Below are 27,324 nucleotides of genomic sequence, written 5' to 3'. Positions count from 1 at the left end.
TGTACTCACGAGGCAAGATTAATAACTTTGAGTAGTCCTGGCTTTTTAATTTTTTCCTTCATTTGGCAGTAAATTTTGAATCTACCATACATCCTATTCTGGCTGAAATGCTGTTCTGAGTCTGTACTGGCATCCTGCAAAGTCTCTTGGAAAGGGCAAGGCATGGCTGTGCTCCAAAAAGAGGGGAACAGGGAGGATATAATCACTCCAGGATGCATGTTCTGTACCCTGTGTGCAGAAATTCCCTGCAGAGAGCACTTCAGGGACAAGCCAGTCCATTTTATCTGCATGAGTTGGCTCATATTCCAGATCCTTTCTTCATAGAAACTTTGGACACATGGAGGTGTTGCTCTCTCTCAGATGATGCCATTCACGTCTATGCTCTTAAAAGTAATGGTGTTTTTTTGTTTGCCAGTTAAGATGACAGGCCTTCATTTCAGGGATTGAAAAGGTAAGATATCATAGAAATTTCTACCATTTCTGCAAGCCAGAGATAGACTAAGCCTTTTCCATCTTATCTTCCATTTTTCCCTGCTTTTTTTTTTTTTTTTTTTGCACACCATGAAACCCAGCAATGTCAGCTCCAGAAATTATTGCAAGACCTGTAGAGAGAACTGGCAAGCAATGGTTTCTAGAAAACGTGCTGGTTTTCACAGCACCACATGTGGATCATGGTAATGCTTTCACTGTCCTTCTGCACCTTTCTTGCAAATACAGTGTGGACAGGACAAGTTGTGTGCCCAGTCTTCTGCTCTTTTTCTTCTGTAAAAATCCTTGGGGTTTTTGTGTTGAGAAGGGACCAAAGACTGAAATTACCCTGCTGGTTTATTGGAACACACAGCAGGAATGAGAACTCTCTCCACTTGTGTATTTGGACCTTGGAAACGCTGTGTATGCCAAGATAGGATACCCACTAGCTCTTAGCTGGAACCTTCTGAGTAGAGGATATGGCAGTATCAGCTAATTCCAAGAAATATTGGAAATAACAATCTCATGCATGTGTCTAAGTGCTTAAACAGAATACTTAGGGGTTTATTTTATTTTATTTCAGGGTTTTTTAATGCAGTAATCTTCTTCAGGAGCAGCATCTGATAGCTTTATACAAAATCATAATGAAGTACTCGAGCAGATTATCCAGGCGAGCTCTCAATTAGCTGAGACGTCTTGACCTATGAATCTGAATAAAAGGTGCTGAGCTTATTGGTGTGACCTTTCTAATGAGCATGAAACTGCTGTGGGTAGAGGAGTCACTGAAATAGCCATAATGTGGGGCAGTAGTTCTGAAAGAAGGTTACACCTACTCAGTTTTCTTTTTTCCTCTCTGTAAGCTGCAAGAGGGTTTATGAGCTTTAGTTAATGATCCCAGCTGTTCCCAAGGAACTCAGATGTAGATAGCCTTGGACTGAGACATGTATCATAAACAAGGAGTAGCCCTGTGTATCTGTATCTTTTCTTAATCAAGCTGACTGTAAGGCATTTTATGGGTACATGCTGTGCACATCACTGAAATGCAGTGCTTCACTAAACAATCAGTGAATGAGCCCTGTTAGTGATATATATATATATTATTAGCTAAAGACATCACTATAAACTTCTTCTGTAATTAAAAGTACAGCAAAAGGTTAAGCTGAAGGACCTGCCTTTCTTAGAGCAGTGCCTTTCTTAGTCTTCTCTGGTCTTATCCAAGAAATTTGCGTGCACTACGTTGTTTGGTACTCCATTTTTTTTTTTCTTGGGAGGTGTTGATCTGATCCTTCCAGGGCCTCAGCCTGCTCTCAAACAGCTACTCTGTGCTAGTGAGGATCTGTTAATTTGAACATGTTTGCCTTCTTCCATGCACTTCACCCAAAACAGCCTCCTCTAACCAGAATACCTGGTGCTGCCTAGTGTTTTAATATGACAGACTCATGTTTCTGGACTCTTGCTGCCCTGGCCAGAGACAGATATCTTTGGCATGACAGACTTCTGTGACATAGATTTATTACTGTCCTTCTGTGCATCCAAAACAACCAGGGTTGTTTTTCCCTGTGCCCTGGCCACAGGCCCTGTTTCCTCTTTCCACCAATTGACCAGGTCCAAGCATTAAAACATGTGATTGTGTCCCAAGTACTTGAGGGCCCTGATAGCAGGACCCTGCCCCATCCTGCATGTCCTCTAACACCATGAACTGCACCATCTCCTTCTGCACAGTGCCACAGCCTCTGTGGTGGGAACAAAGCTTTCTCAGCCTATCAGTCAGGGATTGCACTGCTTTCCTATGAGACATGAGATTTCAGCTTAATGTTTGAGTCCAGCAAGTCTTCTAACTACTAACCTGCTGTTAAACTACAGGTGACAATGATGTTATGTCTCCTGACCGTGTTTGTTTAGAAAGATGAAGGCATTACAGATACATGTTGTAAAGGATTCATTCCTTAGATCTGTTCCAAATGTGGGCAGTGGAAGGGGCACCTTCTAAAGGACTGGCATGCTGCTCTGTCTGCCTTTAGATCTTTACCAGGCTTTATCCAGCAGTAGGTTCTTAACTGTTCGGGTTGGGTCAGTTTTGAATCAATGCAGTGATATCACTTTCAGGTGAAATAAAGAATTATTTACTACATTTACCTGCTCTTGTACTGAGATGTTTGTTAAGATATTTAGAAAAATGTAGGTGGGAAAAAAGGGACCTCTGGAGCTCATCTCATCCAGTTTCCTGCATAAAGCAGGACTAACGTCAGAGGGTTGTGCAGTTAAGTGCTTATAGCCCACAGATCATAGAATCAGCTTCCAGACTCTTTGCTGGACCTTTTCAAGTCCAGCTGTCGGGACCATCACATTACCTGTGTATTAGCAAAGGGGTGGAGTAGGGAATGAGCAGCTCTGTAGGATGAGCCTTACGTAACACAGAAAAGGAAGAGTTCTTACCGAGTTACAGGGGAACACAGAATTGCAGCAGCATATAGTCTGGATGGTTTTAATAAAGTCATAGATTTTGAAGCCAGAAGGGACCATTATATTTGTCTGTTCTGACCCTCTTCATGATGATACAGGGCCATTGAATAGTCCTAATGCTGGAATAAGAGTCTGCTTAGCACTACTTTTCTGTAATGATTTCTAACTATTATAACATTTTTCTGAGTTATTCTCTAACCCCTAAATTACTCTTTTTCATATAAGGCTGTCTGTCAATCTGTTCTTTACTCCTTGTCTGACAGCTCGTCCCCACCTTCCAGTGTCTTGGGTGCCTTTTTTTCTGCTGTCAAACTCAGGCTAATTCATTTTCAGCTCCCTTAAGAGACCTGTCTGAGCACTGAAAGATCTGGACTCTCGCTATTTCATTAGCCCTCATTATTTTTCAGTTAATGGTTAGCTGGCAGCACTGGTTTTGATATTTTTTTTTTTTTGTGATAGAAATGAAGTAGTTTGTATTTTATAGTCATTTCTCATCAGTCTCAGAGAGAAAAATATATCTGTCTACAGAGACACTACAGTCTCCTTGAATGCAAGCTTTATTGTTATTTGCATCACTTTCAGTTATGCACAGTTTTAGTGGGAAAAGTATGGAGTGCACACAGCTGTTCACGATGCTGGCAAATCCTGCCACAGATGCTTCCTTCCCTTCTTTGTGACAGGACTTTCATTTTATCAAGGCACTGAAAGGGAAGCTACTGGCAGAGACAGAGAAACAGCACTTGGTTTTCTCATAATACTGTATGTTTTCTGAGACTTTAAAGATACAACAGTGCTTTTAGGAGTAACATGATTAATTTTGCTACTCTGGAATAGAGCACGGAGAGTTATCGACTTCAAAGTGTCATTGTTCAAGCTGGCTTTGCAGCCAGCCAGCACTGAGCTGCAGTTTTCCAGGAGGGGAGGGGGAGTAGCATACTTCCCTGATTACCCTGTACTGGTGTTATTAATTAATCAAGCACATGCTCGTTTACAATGACTGAAGAATGACTCAAGAACAATCATGTCAGCTTTTTTTATTTTTTTTATTTTGTGGAGGAGAGATGGGAGAAATATAGAAAATATAACAGTAGCACACGAAAATATTTTCCTGAAGACAGCAGATTCACAGGGAAGGAAAGATTTGAAATATTCGGGTCATTAGCTTGCAGTTTTCAAAATGAATAGGGGTGTTGGATCCCCGTGTTTCCTCAGCAGTTTTGGTAACCTCAGTTCATGAAAAATCTATCAGAAAATCAGCTAAGCATATCTTAATTCAGAGCAAGCTTAATAGTCACATTGCATTTACCTGCATAAAATTATGTATGCAGAGTGACTTACAGTTGCTGATCCAGTGAGGAACAGAACTTTGGAGTCTGGGATTTGATGAGCACCAGCAATAGCTGTGTCTTGAGCAGCAGTTTCACATGAACAGCTCCAGGCAGATCAAGGTGCTTGTCATTTATGATCATTTTAGCAATAACCTGAGTGGTTATCTATTAAAAAAATATATTTTACTCTTCTAATCTGGCCTGTTTCAGAATGTATATGAACTCTCCATTTTTTATTTGTTCTCTTTTTATATATCATCTGTCAATCAAAAAAATATATTTTACTCTTCTAATCTGGCCTGTTTCAGAATGTATATGAACTCTCCATTTTTTATTTGTTCTCTTTTTATATATCATCTGTCAATCTACCATAGACAAACTATCTCCATAACTGAGTTTATATGGAATGTAAAACCTATGCAATTAACATTAGTTCTAATTATGCTTCAGCGCTGATGGGGGAAATGACAAGAAATTTATACTTAATGGAGAAAGGAGGAGATGGAGAAAGGATTACAAGTAGTAGTGTTTGGTAAAGAGGTTAGTGACATAAAGGAGTTATCCAGAATTAGCAGCAGGAGCAGTATTTGCTTTCCTGTTTTTTCCAGAAATGGTTCTGCTAGTAAAACAAGCACAGATGTGGAATGGTTTTATAGCTCATCCTTAAGTGTCCTCGTGCAGTGTCTGAAACCTAATCATTACAATGTTTTGCATGAAAGCCAGAAAGTGAGCAAGTCATTATGTTGCTACGTGTTGACATGGTTCCTCAGTATCTTCCTCCCAAAATAAATACAGTCTCTCTGTAGATTTGCTATAATTGGATTCTACTGCACTGTAATATGTAAATCATAAACTTCAATTACCAATGTATAAAAATAGAAAGTCATGTAAATGTCTTAGGGAAAAGTATTTGAGCAACTGTGAATATTTAGGATAACCAAAATGTGTACTATTTTGTTATAGTTGTTGTCATGACCCTGAATCCTTAGGGAGTTTTTGTTTGGTTTTTCTTTCCAGTTTTACAGTTCTTGGGTCAGCTGTGTCAGTGAGCTATGTTTCATCCACTTGGTGCCATACTGGAGGTGTGTTGGCTCTTTAGTCTGTCTGTGGTATTTTGATAGCTTAAAACAAATAAGCAAAAAGGTGGTTTAATTTGTGTTTTAAATTAAATTGCTCTGAGGACACTGTTATAATCTGAGTGTTTAGCTTGCCTCTTGCTGTTCCTGTACAGTCTGTGATGAGTGACTTCAGCAGTCTGTAACTCTTGCTTTTTAAAGGTATGAGTGAGGATGGCTAATGCAGCACCTCCTGAAAGGGATGTTGGTACAGTGAGGCAGATCCCCCAGAGGACACTCATGCTTATTTTTGCCAGGGGTGATATCCCACAGGTGGGTCCCACAACCAGACATGGTCATATGATAAGGAAGGGAGAAATTAGGAGGCTGGTTTTGTGTCATACAGCATTTCATAGCCCAGAAGTGTTGGGTTTCACCCCCACGCAGTGTGGTGGCTCTTGGCAGACACTGCTGCTTGTGCCAGCAGAGAGGCTGTTGTCTTACAGACCTTAGCAAGGAGCAGATGGGAACAAAACCTGCAGCAGCTGTACTGGATCAAATAATGGAGCTTCATGCACAAGGCATGAGATTGGACTTGGTGACGTAATTTGTCAAGTACAGTTGTTTAGAGGCAGCCAGCAGGAAAATGGGAGAGGATGAGTTCGCCAGTGCCAGCTGAGTTAATAGAACAAAAGAAGCAGGCTCTGCTCCTTTTCTATTTTATTTTGTCACTGAAGCTCACTTGTCTTGGTCCCTTAAATAAGGAAAACTGAACCTAAATTCCATTTTTATCTTTTGCACCAGCTAAACTCTCCTTGTTTTCCTCAGGCCTTTCTGTTCCAAACTCTTCTGCAGCCCAAAGCCAACTACCTGTAGAAACATGTTCCATTTACATTGCACTAACACTGTATCAGCATGCAGGATTCAAACAAATGGGCTGACAGCTTATGTCTTAAAGTGAGCTTTGCAACTGGTGTCTATCACCATCTTCCAGAGAGATCATTCCATTACAGTCAAATCACATTTACTTTACTGATGTGAGTAATGTCTCAACTCATTAGGATTAGCGCCAAGCCTTCTGTGGTATAGATTATTCTACATGGATGTGCCTCAGAAAGTTCAAATCTATTTTCTTACCTGCCTAAAGGATTTCAGTAACGAAGAGATCAAGAAGGAAATGTGAATTTCTTCTACCTGGTACTTAATTCTAGACTTGCTGTTTTTATCTTAGTGCAGTTTAATGTTATGCCAAAGAAATCCAGCATTCTCTTTCTATAGAAAATATGTCAATTAAACTGTTGTCTTTTGTTCATCTCATATTCTGTGTGCAGGTCCAAAGAAGTATTAAGGTAGAAACTTTTGAAGATACCTCAAAAGTGTAATCAATTAATTTTTGTTGAATTCTAGTGTGATATTGGTGTCCAGTTCTTGAAGACTCTAGGAAGCCTATGAGCCTATAAAAACCTGTATTACATTCAGGGCTATGCAAGTTCAAGTAACTTTAACAAACTATTATATTTATCCACTATTTTTTAATGTTGGATGGTACTGAAGTTTGCACTTTGAGATGATCAAGTGCAATACTGAAAACCCCACAAAAAACCAGGCCTTACATCCTCAGTAAGAAAACAGACCAGAAAAGCTTGCTTAAAAACAGTACTCATTTCAAGATACTTTTGTATTAAAGTGAAAAAATGAAAAACCTGCTGCTCACTTCAGCAGAGCTTACAGGTATGGTTAAAGAGGAATGCTTTTATTGCATTTCCAGGGAAAGGCCTTAAAGAATTGGTTTTGCACTGCTGGAAAAATCCCATCACTGCTCTCCAGCTAGACCCGAGCCTGTAATACAACGGGATCCTATCACAATCTTTCATTCACTGAGCCCACTATATTTTTTCTTGACACAGCAATTACTACTTAATCTCGTTACGATAGATGGTAATGGAGCCTAGTTGTAAAATATCCCTTTGTGTTTTTTTCTTTTTTTTTGTTTTGAATATATTGCTTTGATTTTTATCACATTTATGTGCACATTAAGGCACAATTATTCATTGTTAAAGTCAATCTGCAATCAATGTAGTTTTCTGTATTTTGTTTACCCAGATTAGAGGTTTGATCCTGCTCATTGACTTCAATAAGTGCTTGACTTACCCTCTCCTCCCCCTTCCCTGGATCTCCATTTTACAAAGAAGTTTGTCCTTGGCCCTGGCCTTGGTGCACAATGAAAAGGGCCCATAACACAGACTCTTATGTGCTCTGAGGAAAGACTGGTGATGTTTACCTGTGCTGGGGCAGGGCACAGTGTCACCCCTTCAAGTCTCCCTGGTATCCAGTAAAGGATAACTGAAGGACAGGGGCTGGAAAAGGGTAGAAGGAGAAGCATAGGGAGGAGGAGGAAGGCAGAAAATGGCTAGTAAATGCTTTAGAAAGAGACAAAGCCATGGCATCCCAGGGCAAAGGCTTTGTCACACCAAGGGCTGGGCCTGGGCGCTGCTCTCCTGTGAGCATGAGGAGCTCCAGGGCTCCTCTGAGCTCTCCTCTTTCACCCAGGGAAGGGCCTGTGGCTAAAGGGCTCAAGACTGGCCAGAGAGCTCTCAGACAGAGGACTGTGCATATGGGGAAATTCAGTCAAAGAAGACAGCTGGAGCTATGGAGGAAGAGGAAATGTTCTCAGTGCTTCAAGGGGCAGTCTAGAAGGACAAAAGCAGTCCCTTCTGACCTTCAAATATGTAGCTGCTTCAGAGTGGTTCCAGTTTCGAGCAATTTTCTATGCATTCACTTGAAACCTTCCTCTCTTCAATAATGGGATATTTGTATTCTCCACCCTTTCCTGTGGCTTTACCACTTGTCATATATCCCCTTCTTTAAATTATGAATAAGTAGTTTTTTCTCCTATGAGCTGCATTCCCGTTCTGGTGAACAAGAAACTTAATGTAATATTAAGCAAAGAAAGAAACTCATTTTCCTATCTCTCTAACTTGACTCAGGCTATCAGTTACCCTGGAGTAAAGTGGAGATTAATCTACCCCATGTGTACTTGCTGTATTTAACAATAACAGTCCGCTTGTCTTATCAGTCTCCCTGTGGAAGTTTTGATCAGAGAACTGAAGGAAGAATAAGCCTGTGTTTACTCTTGCTGAGGATCTTGACGTTTGGCAGAGTGTTTGCCTTGCTGGTTCTGTGCCAAAGCATTACGGACCCGGTTGGCTGTGCAAGGGAGGGGGAAGACAAGTAGGAGAAAGCCCCATTAGGGAGTGCTGGGAGAAAAACCTGCAGAGGTCACAGAGCACTTTTGCTACCCACATTTAACTGGGAGAAGTTGCATAGGCAAAGTAGGATTGTTCCAAAGACAGTGAACCCTGCCTGTCACAGGGACCGTGCCAACTTAGCCACCATAGCTGTCAACCACAGCCACCATAGGCTGTGATAGTTTTGGTAATTGAAATATGTTACTTTTATCATTCTTGTTTTTCTCTAGAGCCAGACTGCTTTCTGAAACTCCAGGTGAAATTATATTCCCCCCCCCACGTATTTCAGTGTGAGGAATATCCAGTTAGCTTGCTTCCTGCCGATCTGTCCATGCCAAAAGGAATGTTCTTTGGGTGATCTGAAAAGTCTGAATCATCTCCCTCTTTAAATCCTGCCTCAAGAAACCTCTGTAATGTGCTGTGCACAAGAGTTCAGGTCATCAGCTCTGTGTAGATTGGTGGCACTTAGGATAGAACATGTTTCATAGAGAGTTTTTGTTTAATAAATGATAGTGAAAAGTGTCCTGGAGTATTGTAACTGCTAACATTGCACTTCCTTACCACAGCCCTAATTTAATTTCCTTAAAAAGTACATTTTGAACCTTTCCAGGCACTGAAAGTGCCTGATGAATGTACGTGGAGTGTCTAATTTCAACCCGGACATTGTAATATTATTTCACATAAATAACGATTAATAATGTTTGGAGAACATTCTCAGCCTCAGATGTAAGACCGAAAGTCTGGTGTTACTGTGATTTTGCACACATAAAGGGAAACTAACCCCTCACCCCTCTTCTGTACCAGTTCTGTGGTCAAGACAATCTCCTCTCCATGGATCACCTGTGGGGTGTCACGTATCATGTCCCACTGTTTGGGAAGGGAAGAGGGCAGTGCAGACCTGCCAGTCTCCTGGGTCTCAGGGAACCCAAGTCTCATAATGAGAATGGGAACAGGGTGAGCAGCAGAGATGCTGCCTTCTGCTTTGCCACTTCCATGGAGGAGTCCTTGTATAACAGCTCAAGTCAAAGAAGCTGCTTGCACCAGGATGCAAGTTTATTTTGGGGGGAGGGAGGATAAGGATAAAGTGCACTTTTTAAAAATAAAATATTACTGCTTGTACTTATTTGATGCCTGACAGTAGATTTCTAGCCCTTTTTAAAATTAATCCTTAGCCTAAAATTCAACATTACAAATATATCATTTTCATTTCAAGCTATAGCTATTTTGCTAAGTCCTACTTTTCCCCTCTATTGATTTTATTCCTGTCTAAAATCTCTTTCTGTCATTCTGTAATAGAATAAAAATGGGCTAAATCAAGCACTTTATCCAATCAATGACTCTTCATACTTGACCAAGAATCTCTGTGCCAGAAATAACATTCCACAGTCTGGAAGCGATAAGGATGAAAAGGTCCATTACAACATATTAATCATTGTTCTTTCATTTTTCTTTAGGCAGGACAAGTTCCATTGCTGTTTATTCTGTGACTTGTGATGGGTATCTTTGAAGCTGGCTTTACAACAGCATTGACCTTAGGCTCTACATGCTTTCTTTGACTTTTTAAACTGCTGTGCCAAGATATATGCCCATTGGGTGTGCACTATTCCCACATGCAATTCCTAGGACTGAACACAGTACTGACTGGAAGCCTGCCATGGGGAGGGAGGTTGGTCATTTTTCTATGCCTGACCTGGAAGAACAGGTGTGGTAAGTGGATGGTGAAATCAGGCTCCAGCCATGTGTGGAAATACTTGGATGGTGGATACTGCCTGTGCAGTGAGAGAAGGCAGGAAGCAAGCACTGGGGTGGAGCAAGAAAACTGCTAAAATCCATCTTCCTCTGCTTGATGCAGGAGAAGGGAAATAGGCAGAAAGGGTTAGAGGTCTAGAGGCGGTGAGAGCTCATGCAAGAAACACACTCCAGCTGCTTCTCTGTCAGACAGGAGAAGTAATACTTGTGCTTGATTTGGAGTAGGGTTGTTGATGCTATAAAAGTAAATGCCAAAGACACAGTAGAAGAAAAAGTTTTCATTTTAAGCTGAATATTCATCTCCTACGATGCTACTCATACCTCTTCCTATCCATGTGTGTGCTAACTAAGACCTGCAGAATCAAGTGTTTATATTTGCAGCAGTCAGTTTGATTGTCACAAACACTGGTGTAGGTCTGCTCAGCTCGGGAATAGATCTAAGAAATTGCTAAACCATGCAACATGTTGAGCATGGTAATTTAAACAAGCCAGCAGGAAAATGGGAGAGAGGTGAGTCTTCAGTCATTTTCTTCAGTTGTAGAGAGACTCTGTGCAATTTATTATCCAAAGATTGGAAATGCCTCCTGAAAGCAGGGGCTTCCTCTCATATAACCAAGGAGAGTGCTATCTCTCTCTCTCTCCCTCTTTCTCTCTCTCTTTTTTTCCTTCTATAAAAGCAATCAGAAGAAGAAAAGGAAGAGTGATGCTGCTCACTCTTCAGTGGTTTAACAGACTAACCATGATCAAATCCTTCTTCTTCCAGAATAAATTCTGCTACACATCTTCTGGAAGGATACTCTGTAGACAGTTGTAGAGAAAGGTATGATATCATGAAGAAAAGAAATGGAGGTTATTGGGATCAGGGAGACAGGTTAGACAAGGGACTGCAGCTGTGGACTGGTATGGATTATGTGTAGTGGCATCCCTGCTCTCTGGATTTCCCCAGTGACTTTGATTCAGTGAACTCCTCCGTATTTTTTTTTCTCTTAAATTTATTTTTGTAGGGAAGGATAAGCACATCCATTTCCTATCTCAGTCATATGTGTTTGGGATACTTCCAGAAGTGTTACTTGGGCCCTGGGAAAAAGACATTTACACAGGGTTAGGAATTTCCCAGCAGAAGGCAGGTACGGCTTGGAATAGCCTCATGCAAAAGTAGATATGCAGTTGAGAAAGGCTGTGGAAGAAGCACTTCTTATCCACATCTGTTCTCAAAGTAACTACCATCAAGATCAAATTATATTTATTTGATCACAGGTTTTCAGGATAGAAATTTCAGCATCACCTGAAATAGAATTTTGGTACTTGAGCATAAAGTCCTTTATTCAGTAACTGGATCATGGTCAGTGCAAAATTGATGTGTCTTGCAGTTGAAATTGGATCTTTAGGCAGAATGTTCTGCTGCCTGTCCCTAGTGGAGAATTTGGCCCACAGTTATTTTTAAACACGCAGAACCTGGCACCTGACTTCAGGTGTTCATTCTCTCCCTCTTTCCTCCTCAAATAGTTAGATTTAAAATTATTTAAAAATAAAATAGTTAGATTTAAAAAAACTCTACTTCCTCTTTATGAAGCAGTACTTACAAAGCAGGTAAAATTGAAAATTACATGGTGTGTAGCTGAGATCAGTAGTTAGAGATACTTTATGTAATCTTGGCCTAAGCACATGACTGTTGAGTGTTTCTCACTAGAAGTTTGTGGAATGTTTTCTTTTCCTTAATGTTACCTGTTTTTTGGTGTTTCCTGCAGAGACTTGTTGAGATAATTTTTTGTGTATTCTGACACTTCTCCACTGATGTGGATCCCCATTTCTTGTCCATTGAGTTAATCAGAAGTTTTGCAATGACTTACGCAGCTCTCAAAATCCAGGTGGGAAATATTTTCAAGGGTTTGTCATTTTAAAATGATATGGATTCTTTTAAAAAGACCAAGATTCTTGATACTGAATCACGTTATGAAATAGAGATATATAATGTGGTGGCACTTCTATTATCCATGACAGATCTATTTTGTAAGGAAAGTTATTGTAAAAAAATGCAAAACAGACTGCCACAAGAGCTTATAACAGAGATAGATCACAGGTGACATTGGTTTCTGTAGAAACCACAGGCAGATAAAACCAAACAAATTAGGAGAAGAATGTTTCTTTTCTGGTGCTGTTGGCAGAAGGATCAGATAAGTTATTTACTTGTTGTCTTACAAATAAAGGAACACAGAGAAAATGTCATCAGAAAACACTTTGGACTCTGGATCACGTCCAAGCACCCCCATAATCCTTAGGAGGAAAACAAGCAGGAATATTGTCAATTTAAAATTGTGACTTATTAAAAAAAAAAAACATATTCATGCCTGGATTCTCCCATGCATCTTGTGCTGAGCAGAATCTTTAAGGAGCCCTCATCCATCCAAACCCAAGTCTCTATGTGGAGTATAGTGCTGATCAAAGATGGAAAATCAGAGATCCTGTCCCTTAAAAGCTAATCCCCCACCTCATCTGCCAGTCGGCCTCATGCAGTACCAAACTGGATTTTTAGGGATAAACAGTCCGAGCTGGTGGTACAGCATCCCTGTCCCTTGGGCAAGGGCTGGAATGGGCTTTTCTGGACTGGGAAAAGAGGGAGTGGGGAAAGGCACAGCAAGACCTGGATGAGGAGGTGCATTGGGATGCAGGGCTGACGGGGGAGAGCTGTATTTGCCCAGTGACCCCCCCCGAGCTTCATGGCCCCAGGGCACTTCCCACCCTCGTGCTTTCCCTGCAGACTGTGTGTAGTGGCTGCTCCAGGAGAGCTGTGCCTGCAGGTTTTATGTGATAGCAGTGCCTGTCCAGTGTTGTTGATGATGACAACAATTTCTCTTCCACATTACTTTTGATTATCAGCTCTCCTATGACTAGAGGGTCCAGGTTTTGTGAAGGATGTTTCTTCACACAGAGTGAAACAGATATCAAATTGACCTGAAGGTTATTTCCTCTAAATTTCCTTTGGGTTCTGTTTTCTTCGGCTGGCTGAAAACAGGTTATTTCAAATGAAATTAGTGTGCCATAAATCTTCTTTCACTTCCTTTTCTGCCACAGGCTCTTGCTTCCATGTCCATGGTCTTAAATTTTTTAAAATATATTTATTTTACAATAGCCTTACATGATTTTTTTGTAGATCTTAAGCTGATAATCACGAGAGTGTAAGTTCAACGTCCCATTACTGAAGAACATTTCCTGGGATGGGTAGCACCAATGGTCGCACCCTGTACCCAGAAAGGGTGTTTGCTCTCTTGCATTTTGGTGTGAATAGTCATTTTTAGGATCTCTGTATGTGACCTTTGTTACTATCAAATTTTCATGATCTTTCTGAAGTAATTCAGAAGGAAATCATGGAGTTTTATAGTACAATGGCTTTTAAATGAGTCAGCTCTCCAAGAGTTAAATGAAGATATTACAGCTGTTGCTTTATATGTTGTAAGTGCTTGGTTTTCATCAAAGCCTTAAATGTTAGCCTATTCCAAAGGGTCAAACTTTATATTACGTATCATTTATCAAGGATTAACACAAAATTAAGTTTTAATTGTACAGTATGATGGAATGTTGGATTTGTTTAAAAGAGGTAATAAAAAGAAATTTATGTGTTTAGCTGAATAGCAGAGTGGGGTTGGGTGACTAGAGAACACTTAATGTTTTTCTGAGGAAAATTAAGGAGGTGAAGGGAGAGAGGGCAGGCAGGCACTCTGCTTGCTGATAACCTTCCCAGCCAGTGGAGTTGTGCCATGGTCTTGTGCTTGGGTGTTGGGGGATGACACTGCCATACGTTTCCATTTAAGCCAAGCCCCACGAAGATTAAAGCCACTTAGGGAAAGGCCAGATAGCCAGCCTTTCTTACATTTTCATTCGGGAGTAAAGCTCACTCTTCACTTGTGTTCTCAGCAATTTGGGGCTTGACTGAGATTGAGTTTGACAGTAAAAGAGATAAAACTTATCATTTGGTGTCATGATTCAGTACATAGCCCAGAAGATAAATGACTCATTTCGGAGGTTGATAAAAATGTATTTGTTCGTTTGCCATTATATGATCCGTTATATTTTCAAGGAATCTTACAACAGAAGTAACATCCATTAGCTCAAAACAGCTGTGTGCTGTCTGTAGAGTTAAAAGGAATTAAAGCACAGTTTTGTTTAAGAAACATATGTGTATTTTCAGATTGCAGCCATAGCTTGATGAAGTGCCGTTAGATACTTGGGTGGCCAGAAGAACAGTGAGCGCTGATACGGACGCACAGGCTAATGACAAGTGAAGTTCCTCAGGGAGATTACTCAGTGTGTGTCAGCGGCTGGGCAGTGCCCAGCCCCACACTGTGAGTTAGCAGCTAAAGCTCTGCCTCCATGCAGTCCAGTTGTAATCCAGAGGTGATCCCTGACGGAGCTGGCCTCTGCCTGCCAGCCTGTGCATCTGGTACTCAGCCCTTTTGGGAAAGACGTCAAAAAGCCCATGTGAACATGCAGAGATTACAGCAGGAGGGATCTCTGTGAGTGACAGTTAAGTGATCTTAATGGGGGTATATGTTACAAATATCGAGGCTTTGAAGCCTAATTTTAAACCAATGGGAGAATATTCCTTCCGGCAGGGCTGGAGAAAATGGTATATGTTCTGTCAAAGAGCTCTGGGCCAATTTCTTCATCTTTTATGCACTCCCTTTCTTCTTTAGCAGTTTCCCAGGCTGCCCTCCTTAATGGGCTTTTGAAAATCCTCCCTTTGCATAAGGCTATTGGGAACTCTGGCTCTGTGCTGGTTTCAGAATGGGGGACAAGCTGTTCTCTCTCTCGCTTTCTTACTGACTGACTTGCCACAGCACCATTTGCACAGTTTCTGAATCAGAACCCAGCACTGCTCTGCTGAAGCCTGCTCTGACCAGTAGTAACCATGGCCTCAAGGATCTCCCATGTTTCTTTGGAGTAAGAAACGTTGCACGGTTGCAGAAGAGCTGACTTAAATCATTGAGAGATTTATCACCCATAAGCATTGTGTTTAGGTGTGCAGATGCAACAATGATCTTAAATCCAGAATGAATCTTCGCATGCTTTACACAGGTCCTACAGCAACGTGCAAGTCCTTCAGCAAAAAGTTAATCTTAAGGTCCCAATTCATAAACACAATTAAGGCAGAGCTTCAATTCTTTTCTGATCCATGTTTCAGCTCCCATTTTTTTCCCCTTTCCAACGTATTTATACTAATAACTTGGTGGGAAAATGTTTCACAGGATATATGTTTTACTACCTGAAAAGAATTTTCCCGTAGCCAGTGAGATACAGTATGATCCATTGTGCCTGTGTGGAGAAGTTTTTTCTGAATGTTCCTAATAAAATTATTATTGCAAACATAAGTCCTTGAAAAAAAATGAGATGATAAATGAGTGGAGATTTTATAGTTTCCTCAGAAAATAAAAAACAACATTTCAATGCACACATTATTTATCAGTCCCATGTCTTTATATTTATACAGTACTTCTCATTGTGAGCTGCTTTAATTATCCTTTCAAATACTGTCCTCTAAGTCAGGGAGTACTGGAAATTGTGCTGATAATTCACTCCATTTCAGTTAGTTCTTGAGACCATATATATTTTTTCGTTCATTTTAAATATCTTTTCCAATGTTTGATTGTTTCTCTTGGATTATTTACAAGCCAGTATTGTTTTCATTTTCTGATCATGGTTTTGTAATTAGATTTTTTTCTTCTTCCTCTCCCCCTGATTCTTTCATAAACAACTCCCCAAATATGCACAATTAATTATTGGTAACATCCTACTCCTTTTCACTTCATCATCACCTTTCTGTGTTAAGAAGTTAATCCATTGTCTCACTGATAATATAATGAAAACTTTTTTACTATGTATAATAATAAGTAGTTTAAATGCTCTTGTACATAAGCCTCAGAGTTATACAGTGTTATTTTCCCAAAAGGGTTGGTTAGACACAGGCAAATGATTGTTATTTGCTACTGGCAATATCAAAACTGGGGAGAGAACTCGTGTGTGTGCTGTGGTCCGGAGCGTCCCTGGTGCAGCCGTGCCTGACTCCAGCTGTGGGGACCCTCTGCCTTTCCAGGCTGCTCTTTAGCAAAGGCTCCTCTGTACTCTCCCCCTTCCCTTAAAGCTTTCTGATGCCTTTCCTCTTTTCACATGTTATGCCACCTCTTTCTTTATGGTACAAAACAGGGGTGACAGAACTGAGGGAAGATTGACCTTTTGTTCATCTGCACTGCTCCTGGATGATTTCTGACCTATTTTTGGATAAAGAGGGATTTTTGCCTCCTAGGAAAGATCTCTGCTTCAAAACTGAAGAAAACATTTCTGAGCCATCTCTGAATGTTCAAATTAACTTTCCAATGGTTCTTAACTTTTCTGCCTGTTCTAGATTTATCCAGGCAATTGCCTAGATGCATGATGAAGCTGTGTACGTAATGAAAAGCAGACTTTTTTCTGCTGGAGAGATGCAAACCATTCACTGCAAACTAATTTTTTGGTGGTTTTTTTTCCTGCTTACACCAACCTGCTGATCCCTGGTGTATATTCTGTAATATTTGGTAGCCAATACATTTGTGCCTTTCTTATCTATGCAAAATGTGGTCTCCTGAGTCCTTTACCATGCAGCTCCCAGGCTGGTTGTTACATTCACCTGTGGCTGTTGGGGAGGCATTTACCTTTCTTAGAGAGGGATCTACCTTTCCTAGGGACTTGATGGTACAAAGAATAACATTGCAAGGTCGTTAGACATCAGCACAGTTTAAATAATACTTAGCAGTCAGCTAGCTGTTTAAGTAACTGTGAGTGCTGACCTTGTGTTACCTGTATTTTTTATGAAAGATAGACACAAGACAGAGGATGTTAGATGAACCCTAAATCAACAAAAAAACCCCTTATTCCTGTGATGTATTTACCTGTTATATCTTGCTTTTGTATCATGGCAGATGAGGCATAAGTCCATGCAATGCAGTTCACCTCCAGCACCTTTCCAGAAAATCAGAACAGGACTTGTTTTGTGTACAGCACTCATTAACCCAGGAAAAAAATGTACTTTCATTGATTGTGGCTTGCTTGCTGAGTTCAGGTACAGTAAAGCCATCCTTGAGAAAACATCTCCTATAAAAACTCTGTAAAAACCCTGAGTGGGGGTTTGTGCTGTCAGAGGAGAAAGTGCAGACAGAGGGAAAAGACAGATCAAGATTCAGTCTGTCCATGTGCAGCAGCTAATGTCTCAGTGACTTTTTGGGATGATGGTGGGTTGTTTAGTTATTCAAAACACAAGCAAATTCAGGAACATTTTCCCCTATGAAGGTAACAATTCTTGACAAAAATTATTATGGAGAGTTAGAAGTCTTTTCATTTGTCCAGTCTGGACACAGCTACCTGTTTCATTAACAACTGTGATCGACTGTCCTAGATTTTATTCTTACCTCAGTCCCTGCCTTTTCAAAAATAAAATTAAGAATGGTTTAATCACATTCATAGATTACTACTTAGCGTATTGTGATTTCCTCCAGAGTACAGCAAATTTCAGAAATATGTTTCAGTCCCACTCTGCTACTGTGGTTGGTACCATTTCTCTCAATTTTTTCTGTGACTGTAAAATGTGGATTTGTGATGAAAGGTTCAACCTATTTAGATAATGTGGAGATTTAAGAAATGGTTATTGTGGCTCTATTTCATGATATTATTTCTGCTAAGGCAGCAATAATGCTTTTTACCCCCAAAACAAAGCATACAGACTCCATACTTCAATAAAAACATGCAAGCCCCACACTCCTTAATTATTGTGTTGAAAATTGAAAAGAAATGAAAAAGTATATCGCTCAGGAGCTCATGGATGTTTGCCATGTATCTGTTAACTACATCCAGCAGGGCAGGTCACAGCCATCTGCCTGCTGCGTGCACCTCGTAATTGTGGCAGAACTGAGAATAGGGAAACCCCCAGTCAGGGTGATTTGCATTCCCCAAGCCTCTCTCATCCTTTACTCTGCCCTCATTTTAGCAATTTGGTTTTATCTGCAATACTATTGATTGCAGAGTCATTGATCAGAACTGATCGATAATTGGCAGCCTGGATTTTAGCATATGCTGCAAGTTTTAGAGAAGTAAATTCTAACATTCTCAAAGCAAAAAAAAGAAATAATTTCAGAAGAGTCTCACCTACCCCAGTCAGACCTTGGTTTCTATACAAGATCCATCTCAGACTGTCTGCATGGCTGTCAGCCTCAGATTCCTGCTGAATTCAATGGTAGCTGGAGATGAAACTTTCAGAAGCACATCCTTAAAAGAGACTTAGAGGGTCCCTCAGGGAAAAGTCCTTTCCCTTCTCCCTCCCCTGCCCCTACCACTTCTACGTCGTGTACAAAGAGGTCTTGAAAAGATGGAGCAGGGAAATCTTCAAACTTAAGCCTTCTGGGTCATCTTTTTATATCCTAAAATAAGGTCAACAGCAGAGACCTTTAAAGGCTTTTCTTTTTGTTCAAATGCTTTAATGAGAAGTGTATAAACTGACACTGATCTCCTCACGTTAGGGTTTATTATGCTGCGATGCTGGAGACGTTTTTAAGTGATAAAGTTCTGCTCAAGTGCTCAGTAAATAAATGCAGTAATAGAGAGATTTGGCTTATGTCAAGAAGAGATGAGCCGAACAGAATAGACTATAATAGGCAACTTTTTCATGAAAACATTGGGGTATTAAAAGAATAATAGGGTTTGTTGGTGTGCTTTGAACTCCGTCAGAGTGAGTTTTGTGTGGTCTTATTTCGAGGGTGGGGGAAATTGGATCGGATCTAAGAGTGGCTTTCTAAATTCTTGTCTTGGCTCGGCTGTCATCTTTAGTAGATGCTGCTAAGGTAGATCAATGTTTCTGTTGATGTAAAGTAATCTTGCCATTGGAAGAAGTCTAATTTAGATGCAGCTTAATTTAATTTGCTCTGTTTGGACATGCTGTTTAATCCGGTGTTGAAAACCAAATCTTAGAACAGCTTTTCTTGACTGTACTGACAATTACACAAGTTAAGTGGTTGTGCCTTTTGGGACAGCATGTTCACATCTTTGTGGCAGGTTTATATTTGTTTTATTTAGGTGCTATGTCAAGTTGGGGTTTATGTGATAACCACTCAGGCAGACAAATTAGCTGTTTCTGTTCTAATTAATCTCAACTAACTTTTATTGGAGGCCTTCAGGAATGTTGCTAATGAACATATTCAAGATAGATTACTTATAAACAAATACTTATGTCTTTATTCCTAAACCATCATTTAAGTCTGAAAATATTGTCACAGGATTTCAGAAAGTTGTGTTCTATCCAGTGTAAATATAATGATTACATTACCATCACATTCACAAGCTGTCAGCTGTCAGATTTTACTGGTAAATATATTGAAGTAAACAGAGAAGCAGTATTGCAATTTCTTATGTTAATAGGGTTTTGTAGCTATTAAAACAGTCTAAATACATAATAAGTAAATAAAACTCAACTTTATATAAAATGCTGACATGGGACATGATTTGTTTGTCTCTCCAGCAGTTTGTGGTATTAATGGAAGCATGAGGTTGGGACACTCCACCAGTGGTTCTGGGATTAATTGTCCTCTGTCCCATTATGCAGCAGTGGGGGATCTGCCTTGCTGGCTCACAAGCCTTCAGATTTTGGGTGCTATTTGCCTTATAGTGACCCCTGAAGGGGTGGATTTCTTTCTTGACAATTTTCTTGGGGGAGATGGGAGGTGGAAATGCCTGTATTGCAGAAATAAGAGGGAAAAATGCAGTTAGTTTTGTGTTTTTCTAGAAAAGAGGAAGGGAAAGTCAGACTGGCAAAGGTACTGGGATGAACATAACTCTGGACTCTCTTTTTCAGTGTGTAAGGAAAATGACCCGCCCTCCCCCACCGCCTGCAGCAGACTCTTTCCTTGCTATAGGGCTGAGAATAACACTGAAATGAACAGTAAAATATAAAGTGCACCATCTTACAGCGTGACATATCATTTTTCCTTGACATCTCATAACTTACTCTTTTCTACAGCTTTTTGTTCTGAGCCAAATGTCACAAGTTAACGCATGAATAAATGAGGACGGTTCTCACCACTCTCATGATATGTTGCAAAATATACACAGGTGGTGCTTTAAAGCTTGCTATTTGCCTCAATAACTAAATACCATTTGCATTTTACTGGCTTCTATGTGTGTCAGATCCCGCACCTGTTCAAGACTGATTTCAGTAGCCATTATACCAGAGCCTATATTTTACTTCTTTCCAGTGGTAAATAGGTCAGTATTTCAAGACAGAAATCTATTAAAGAGAAAGTAAGCATTCTGTACAAAAGGAAATATGGCATGTATGAAGTTAAATTGAACATAAATTGGGTAATAATCAGTCAAAAATTATGTAAGTGCTGAAGAAATCAGTCCAAACAGGAGAACTAAAAAAAATTCAAACAAACCTCATCTTCAAACTCTCATGTATTAAATTCATGTTTCTATAAAACCTCTAAATATGTACTTAAATATATGACTGGCCAATTGTAATCAGAGGTAAAACACCTATGCTTGAAGTTACATATGTTCTTGTGTACCTTACTGATCTGTGGCTGAATTGGTCAAGCTTAGTGAGTAAGCTTGGAAAATGTATCTCTGATGACATGTAGAAAAAACTGCTTATGTTCACAATATTTGTTCCTTTGAATATTCCTTAAAATACAGCAAGTTTGACCATGATTAGAGGCATTGTGACACTAGATGCTGTGACGCTTGATGAACAATAGCAAGAATTGTTAAGAGTTATTCTGAATGCATAAATGAGGCAAAGGATAGTGGCTTTGGGAAGAGGTGATTTTTACTATTCCCGTCAACACCAGGTGCTGCACCTTGGAGAAACTATGTTCTTTCAAGGCATTATAACCTATCTTAAATGGTTTTCAGCTTGCTCTACTCGAGTTAGGTGCTAGGAGAGGTTCCAGTGCAAATTTGAGCAGCCCCTGCCTAAAGCCATCCATCAGCATTCACAGACATTTCATCTTGTGCCTCTTGACCCCAGCTAAGAACTTTGAATCAGTCTGAATGAGTGTGTTCATGGTGTTTACAGTTTACATTAAGCAGCTTTTAGAAAGGAAGAAAGGCTTTTACTTCGCAAATTAATTGCTCTGTATATATTATTATGATGTACTAATAGAAGCTGGTGTACACAACAACAGCAGAATAAAAACACATCAGCTCTCTTTGTCAGGAAAATCAGAGTTTTTAAGAGTTGCACGTACGCAAATTAAATTATGTTAAGAAATTTATAATGCCATTAGGTGGCCTTTACAGGCTTTAAATTTATGAAGCAGGGCTTAGGCTTTCTCGTTTCCAATTGTCAGTGGGTGTGTGTGCACACTGAGAGCTGGAATGGAGAGAGTTATAGACCAAAAAATACATGAGCCCAAGAACAGAATTCAGCACACAGCTAGAAAAATGAACTAGCAGGGGCTTGAATGAAAAAGTGCTTATGCTTGTGTATTCAACATTTGCTATAGACACCTGCCATTTAGGTGTTTAGATCTCCAACTGTCCTGTTCAGGGGATGTTTCTGCACCCAAAGCAAGCAGTTGGTTGTGAGGGCAAATTCAGCTTTGGCCTCGGTGGGAGATGCAGCGCTGGCAGCAGTAGGAGGGCTTGTCCTGGAGGGGCTGTGGAAAACCCTCTAACCTTTTATTCCTCCTTAAAATGTTTAGTTGATTTGTCATCTTTTTGTTTTTGGAGACTTATTTTCCCCCAGCTGTTTTGGAGAGAGAAAAGGCAGAACCTGGGCTGGGTCTCTGCTGTTGACCTCTATACACATAGATAGAGGGGTCAGAAGAGAGAAGAGCTCAGACCCTCACCCGGAAAAGCCCTAGTGTAGAGTCAGGTACTTTGTCCAAATTGTGCTTTCCTGAAGTGACTCGTACAGTATTTGCTGAGGGAATCTTATTTTGCCATACCTGTATTCCTATCGCAGGTTTCCCCAGAACCTGTACTTGGTTTGGATGTTGGTATGAGCAGAGGCCCTTTAAATCAGTGTCAGAGTACAAATGTTACAGAAAGGAACTGATCACATAGTGACCACTGAAAAATAGCAGTAACCTTGGGACTGAGGTGGACTGCTCTGAGACCAGGCCTTCACTATCACCCATAGCTTTATAAAAGAATAGAGTCCTCGGAAATATGAACCACACCACTCTGTCCTTCACAGCTTTCAAGACACAATAAACCAGTATATTTGTTCAGGTGAAAAAGTGGAAATAATGTTCCTTTTGCTCAGATGTCTGCTGTTTGTTCTTCATCACTAAAAAAATATATTTCAGAAATACCAAGCTTTTTCTGCAGGAAGTTGTATCTCAATTAAAATGACAGTATTTATAAAGAAAAGGTAATGAGAGTGCTTTCACAGTATAACATTTTGAGTTTTTCTTCCTCAGCCATTATGAGAAATACAAATATTCATCTGGGACTGTTGAAAAATAACATCTATTGAAATAAAATTATTCCATCTCACTTGGCTGAACCAACAACTTAGGTACTGAAGTATATTTATGCCTACTACAAGAGAAAGAGTGTTTTCTAGCCTTAAAAAACCCTCAGAAATTGTCAGTGTAGAGTTGAACGAAGTTTTTCCCCTTTTGCTGTAGCAGGAGGCAGCACACTGCTACGCTTGCCCCAAGAGCAGACCAAGGAGTTGAATACTCCTGGAGTAAAATCAGGGTTATGTGAAAATTGTGACCATTTTCATCACTGAGTGGCAGTGGTGTTTTAACAGGTGGGTTCCTGCTGCTGGTTGCTACTGGATGGCCATTAATGGCAGATGTACTTTCCCTCTGCTCTGTGTCAGCCCCTTGGACTCGTCGTGTGTGACCCTTTGCTGCGAAAGCTGTAGAGTGAGGTCCCAAGTCTGCCTTTCTGTCTGACATTTGTGCCATTTGCCACAGCACAACCCTCACCATCACCTCCTTGGTACAATAAATTAACAAAGGAAAACACCTATACAAATAAAAATCATGTGGTGCTGAGCTGTTATTCCTCAATATATCATTTGCTGACCCAAGCCCACATCTAGAGGGGGGCTTGTGGCTGAGGGTCCCTGTGCTCTGTGCCGTGCCTTTCAGTGGGTCTGAGAGGGCTGAGCTGTGCAGTTCCTGTTGTTGGTGATGGAAACTGCACAACTGATGTGCCAGTCACTCCTCCAAAGAATTTCCTTTAGAAAAATCACAGAGTGAGACACAAAGTGCACATCAATCCCAGCCGCACCCTGGCTCGCTGCCTGCCTGCTGCTCCATTCAGAGAGCTGCGGTCTGCTGTCTCTCTCAGAAGGTTTCTGCACTCACCTGGGTGGAGGAGAGTTTCAGCCTGTCTCATACACCATGTGGAGCTACTGTAGAGTCTTCCTAAGAAGCCACATAGAGAGTTTTTGAAAGTGGAAAGAAACTCCCTCCTAGGGTGCTTCAGTTTGAGAAAAATGTCTCTCTGTACACAGCACAGCATAAATTCGGTGAAACTTTGCTGCTGTGCAGTATGCATTGCTAATTATGCCATCTCAAACCCACCATCTCATGCTGCTCCTGGCTGTGTGGTACCTCCACAAGACACACCTCTTGGCAGAAGGCAGCACACGCTGTGTTTCTGATTCAGCCAATTTGCATCCCTGCATGCACCCCTCAGGCCATCCCCAGGGAGTCAGTGCATGCAAATCACTTCTCAAACATGAACATTTTTCAATCCATATTTAAGCAGATTTAAAAATAGTCTTTTTGGCAAGTAGGCTCACCTGTTACTTCTGTTGGCTTTGAAAGAATGAGTTCTTGATGTTCCTTGAAGTTGGACTAGTCTTTGATTCTTTTGGCCAGCATTTTGAACCTAACGTTGTAAAACGTTTCTCATGCCTGTAGACCATATAATAGGAAAGCTATGGGGTGAAAGCTGAATCATAGACTTCTAACCATGTATCGCTTTATTCAGGGATGTAACTGAGCCTGTGTGTAACTGTCCTGCCTTCTAAAAGAGCAAATTGTTTTAGTATACTTAAAAAAAAAAGCCAAAACTAAAGTGTATTTTCCTTTGCAAGGTTTGGATTTTGGTGACTTCCATTTTCCAAATTAAGTCCTTTCTGGCTCTTTCATCTGTAGATTATGGTGTAAATTTTGTACGAGTGTAACATTGTTTGGGCTGCCATGTGTGGCTCCTTGTGTGCAGTGATCGTTTGGTGGTACTATCATGTGTGCCAAACCTCAGCATCTTCAGATTCCTATCATACATACACATCTGTTTTCACAAATGCTCTCAGAATCTGTAGATGCCAAAATCCTTTTGGGGTATTTACCTATTTTTATGTTTATGAGGGTTTTCAATAAATACACAACATTTCTTACGTGTTTGTTTGCTTTGAATAGGTAGCTATTTTATAAACATTGACTGCTATACTGTAAAGGATTGGCATGACCCTCAGAGCAATTAAGTCATATTTTTCCTACTGAGATTTATTGTCTACATTTCTGCATCAGAGTGGAAAACTATATAAAGATAAGCCCTTTTAGATTGGCTGTTACAGACTCAGTAGAGTGGAATGTGGAACGAACTTTTATATAGGCCATCAATTGAGGATTTCTGCAGAGCTCCAGGCTCGCTGACGGTGGGTGTGAGCGCGCCCAGCTCTGCAGGTTGTGCTCTAATGTGCCCTCCTGCTCCAGCCATGGATTTGGCTTTGAGGCTTGTGTTTGTTTGAGTTGTATGCTGGAGGAATGTGCAGGGATATGGGCACTGTTCTGTTGGCATGCAGGTTACCCAGACTTATGTATGTTTACTTTACTGAACCCGCGGGATGAAGTACTTGATACGGTTAATTTATTATGAGACATAAATTCACTAACATGGTAAAGAACTTACTGCAAAATGATGGACAACTTGTATTAGAATTCCTCTACTAATGCAGTGCAACACTCATTTATTATTATTATATGTCCAAAAGTGCTTTTGGCACAGTTTTGACACATTCTGCTAACAGACATCCAGTCCAAATTTATTGCCAAAGATAGATCCCCATAGGAATGGCAAACTATCCACACTGTTCCCGTACTGTCAGATACCACACTCTGCCAGCTATCCAAACAACTGCAGGCAGGGGGCCAGGGAAAACATATTATAACATATTATAAAACTCTATTTTGACTTGCACCTTTGTTAAACAAACAGGAGACTGAATTTTAAAGTAATAATAATAGAAGAAATGCTTTTGAATTGGGGACCTAGTAATCTGAAGGTAATTCAGTGACCCATCAGACTAATCACATACAAAATTCTGTAGTCAGTGCAGGGAACTGAAATGCTAACTCCTATGCCTCACCATTAATTTTTCTTCCCTTTATGATTTAATATTGAACAACGATGAAATATGTCATCTGTAATGGGAGAACTGGCTGAAGTGATTTTCCAGTAATTAAAAAAATGTATGGAATCTAGGTCAGTTTTCCAACAAAATACCCAATATAAATTGATTCAGAGATACTAATCCATGAAACATATGATTCCAGTTCATTATCTGACTGCTGAAATGCTGCAGTACCTGAGGATCTTGTTTTCATTATCTAGGCAGATGGAGAATGATCCAAAATTCCTTTAAAATGAGAGGGTGCATTGTAGCCTCCCCACGATGGAAAGCATACTGGACGTGATTGAAGAGTGTCAAAACTTCAGCCAGTTCAATGTGTAGGTAGGGGAAAAGCATGTTAAATCTCTTCCCTTGAAGCAATTTTCTTAGCTGACATGGTGCTCCCTGAGTCTCTCCAGCGGTGATGGGCCAAACCCTGCTTGCTGTAGCCATGCAGTTGGTTTGCTTGAAGCCAACAGAAATATTTTTCTAAGTAAGAAGAGTGGTCTCTGGCTGCATTAATTGCACTCATTTTCCCTATATTTGTCCAAAAGGCTGCCCACTGATTTCAGTGAATGTTAGGTGTAGACTTTATAGCTTATTTCTTCTTTACTATGGTAAACTCCTCCTGGCTTCTGAGATGTTTTTCTGGCAGGAAGTCTGCAAGATCATCCAGACTGCAAGTGACTCTCTGGTGGATGCTTATAGGGTTTTTTGTTTGTTTGTTTGTTTTTGTTTTGTTTTGTTTATCCTGGTGTTTTTTTTGGTGTTTTTTGTTTGTGGGGTTTTTTGTTTGTTTGCTTTGGGGTTTTGTTAATTTCTTTGTTTTTGTTATTGCTGGTTTTTGTTTTGTTTTGTTTTGTTTCATTTGGGGGCAGGGGGTGTGGCAACAGGAACTATAATGTCATTTGAGGCCAGGCAGTTCCCCTGCTCCATCATCAGTAATTTCAGCAAAGTAGATTGTGAGGTTTTGTTTTTTAAAATTAGGATCTCTGTATTCCTATTTCATTAGAAGAATTGCAGATTTCTAATAAAGGGTTTGAAATCACTCTAATTTAATGGAAGCTCTTTCTAATATGAATGATAGAACAAGTACATGACTAATCAAATATATTAGTGCACAGAAGGGAGATTGCAGGGGCTCATTTATCTTTTTTGTCCGTGTTTTATATTGTCTATATTATCCTATTTTTTTACCATTTTCCCTTTACCTTTTTTTTCTGAGCTTCAACTAGGCAAATTCACTTAGGGTTCATTGTAAGATGGTCCAGGAGTAGATTACATAGTGCTTAATGGATTGTATTTCTGCAAGACCATTGAAATTATATTTATTAGGGAGCTTAGGTTTATAGAAAATTAATACAAATATCAAAAGATTTGCAACATTATATATGTTTCTGGGCTCCTTAATTTTAACAGTTTTGTATGAAGGTCTACCATCTTTGTAGACCTAGCAAGTGATATGTCAATGAAACACATTTGCTACTTTCTGTAGAGTTTTTATGTTACACTGTTTGCTTAAGATATTTTAAAAATCAAGAAGTCTTATAAAAGTTAATTAGGTCTTTAAGAAAGTGAAGTGTAATCAAAGACTTTTGCTTCATGTCTGGATTTCAGAGCTAGACTACTGG

The 27,324-nt window shown here is 40.1% G+C and overlaps 1 protein-coding gene across 1 annotated transcript in view; it reads left to right on the top strand.

Annotated features, from left to right (window-relative positions):
* The first annotated feature begins 433 nt into the window (after nt 1-433).
* EPHA4 (EPH receptor A4) overlaps nt 434-27,324 on the top strand; it is a 161,609-nt gene continuing 134,718 nt past the window's right edge. Inside the window, exon 1 of the mRNA XM_017825571.1 lies at nt 434-451. The gene's annotated coding sequence lies outside the window, so the exon portion shown is untranslated. The remainder of the gene's footprint in view (nt 452-27,324) is intronic.

The sequence above is a fragment of the Lepidothrix coronata genome, unplaced genomic scaffold (genome assembly GCF_001604755.1).
Source record: "Lepidothrix coronata isolate B3197 unplaced genomic scaffold, Lepidothrix_coronata-1.0 Scaffold120, whole genome shotgun sequence".
In the NCBI taxonomy this organism is placed as follows: domain Eukaryota; kingdom Metazoa; phylum Chordata; class Aves; order Passeriformes; family Pipridae; genus Lepidothrix; species Lepidothrix coronata.
This window is presented reverse-complemented; position numbering and strand designations above follow the sequence as displayed.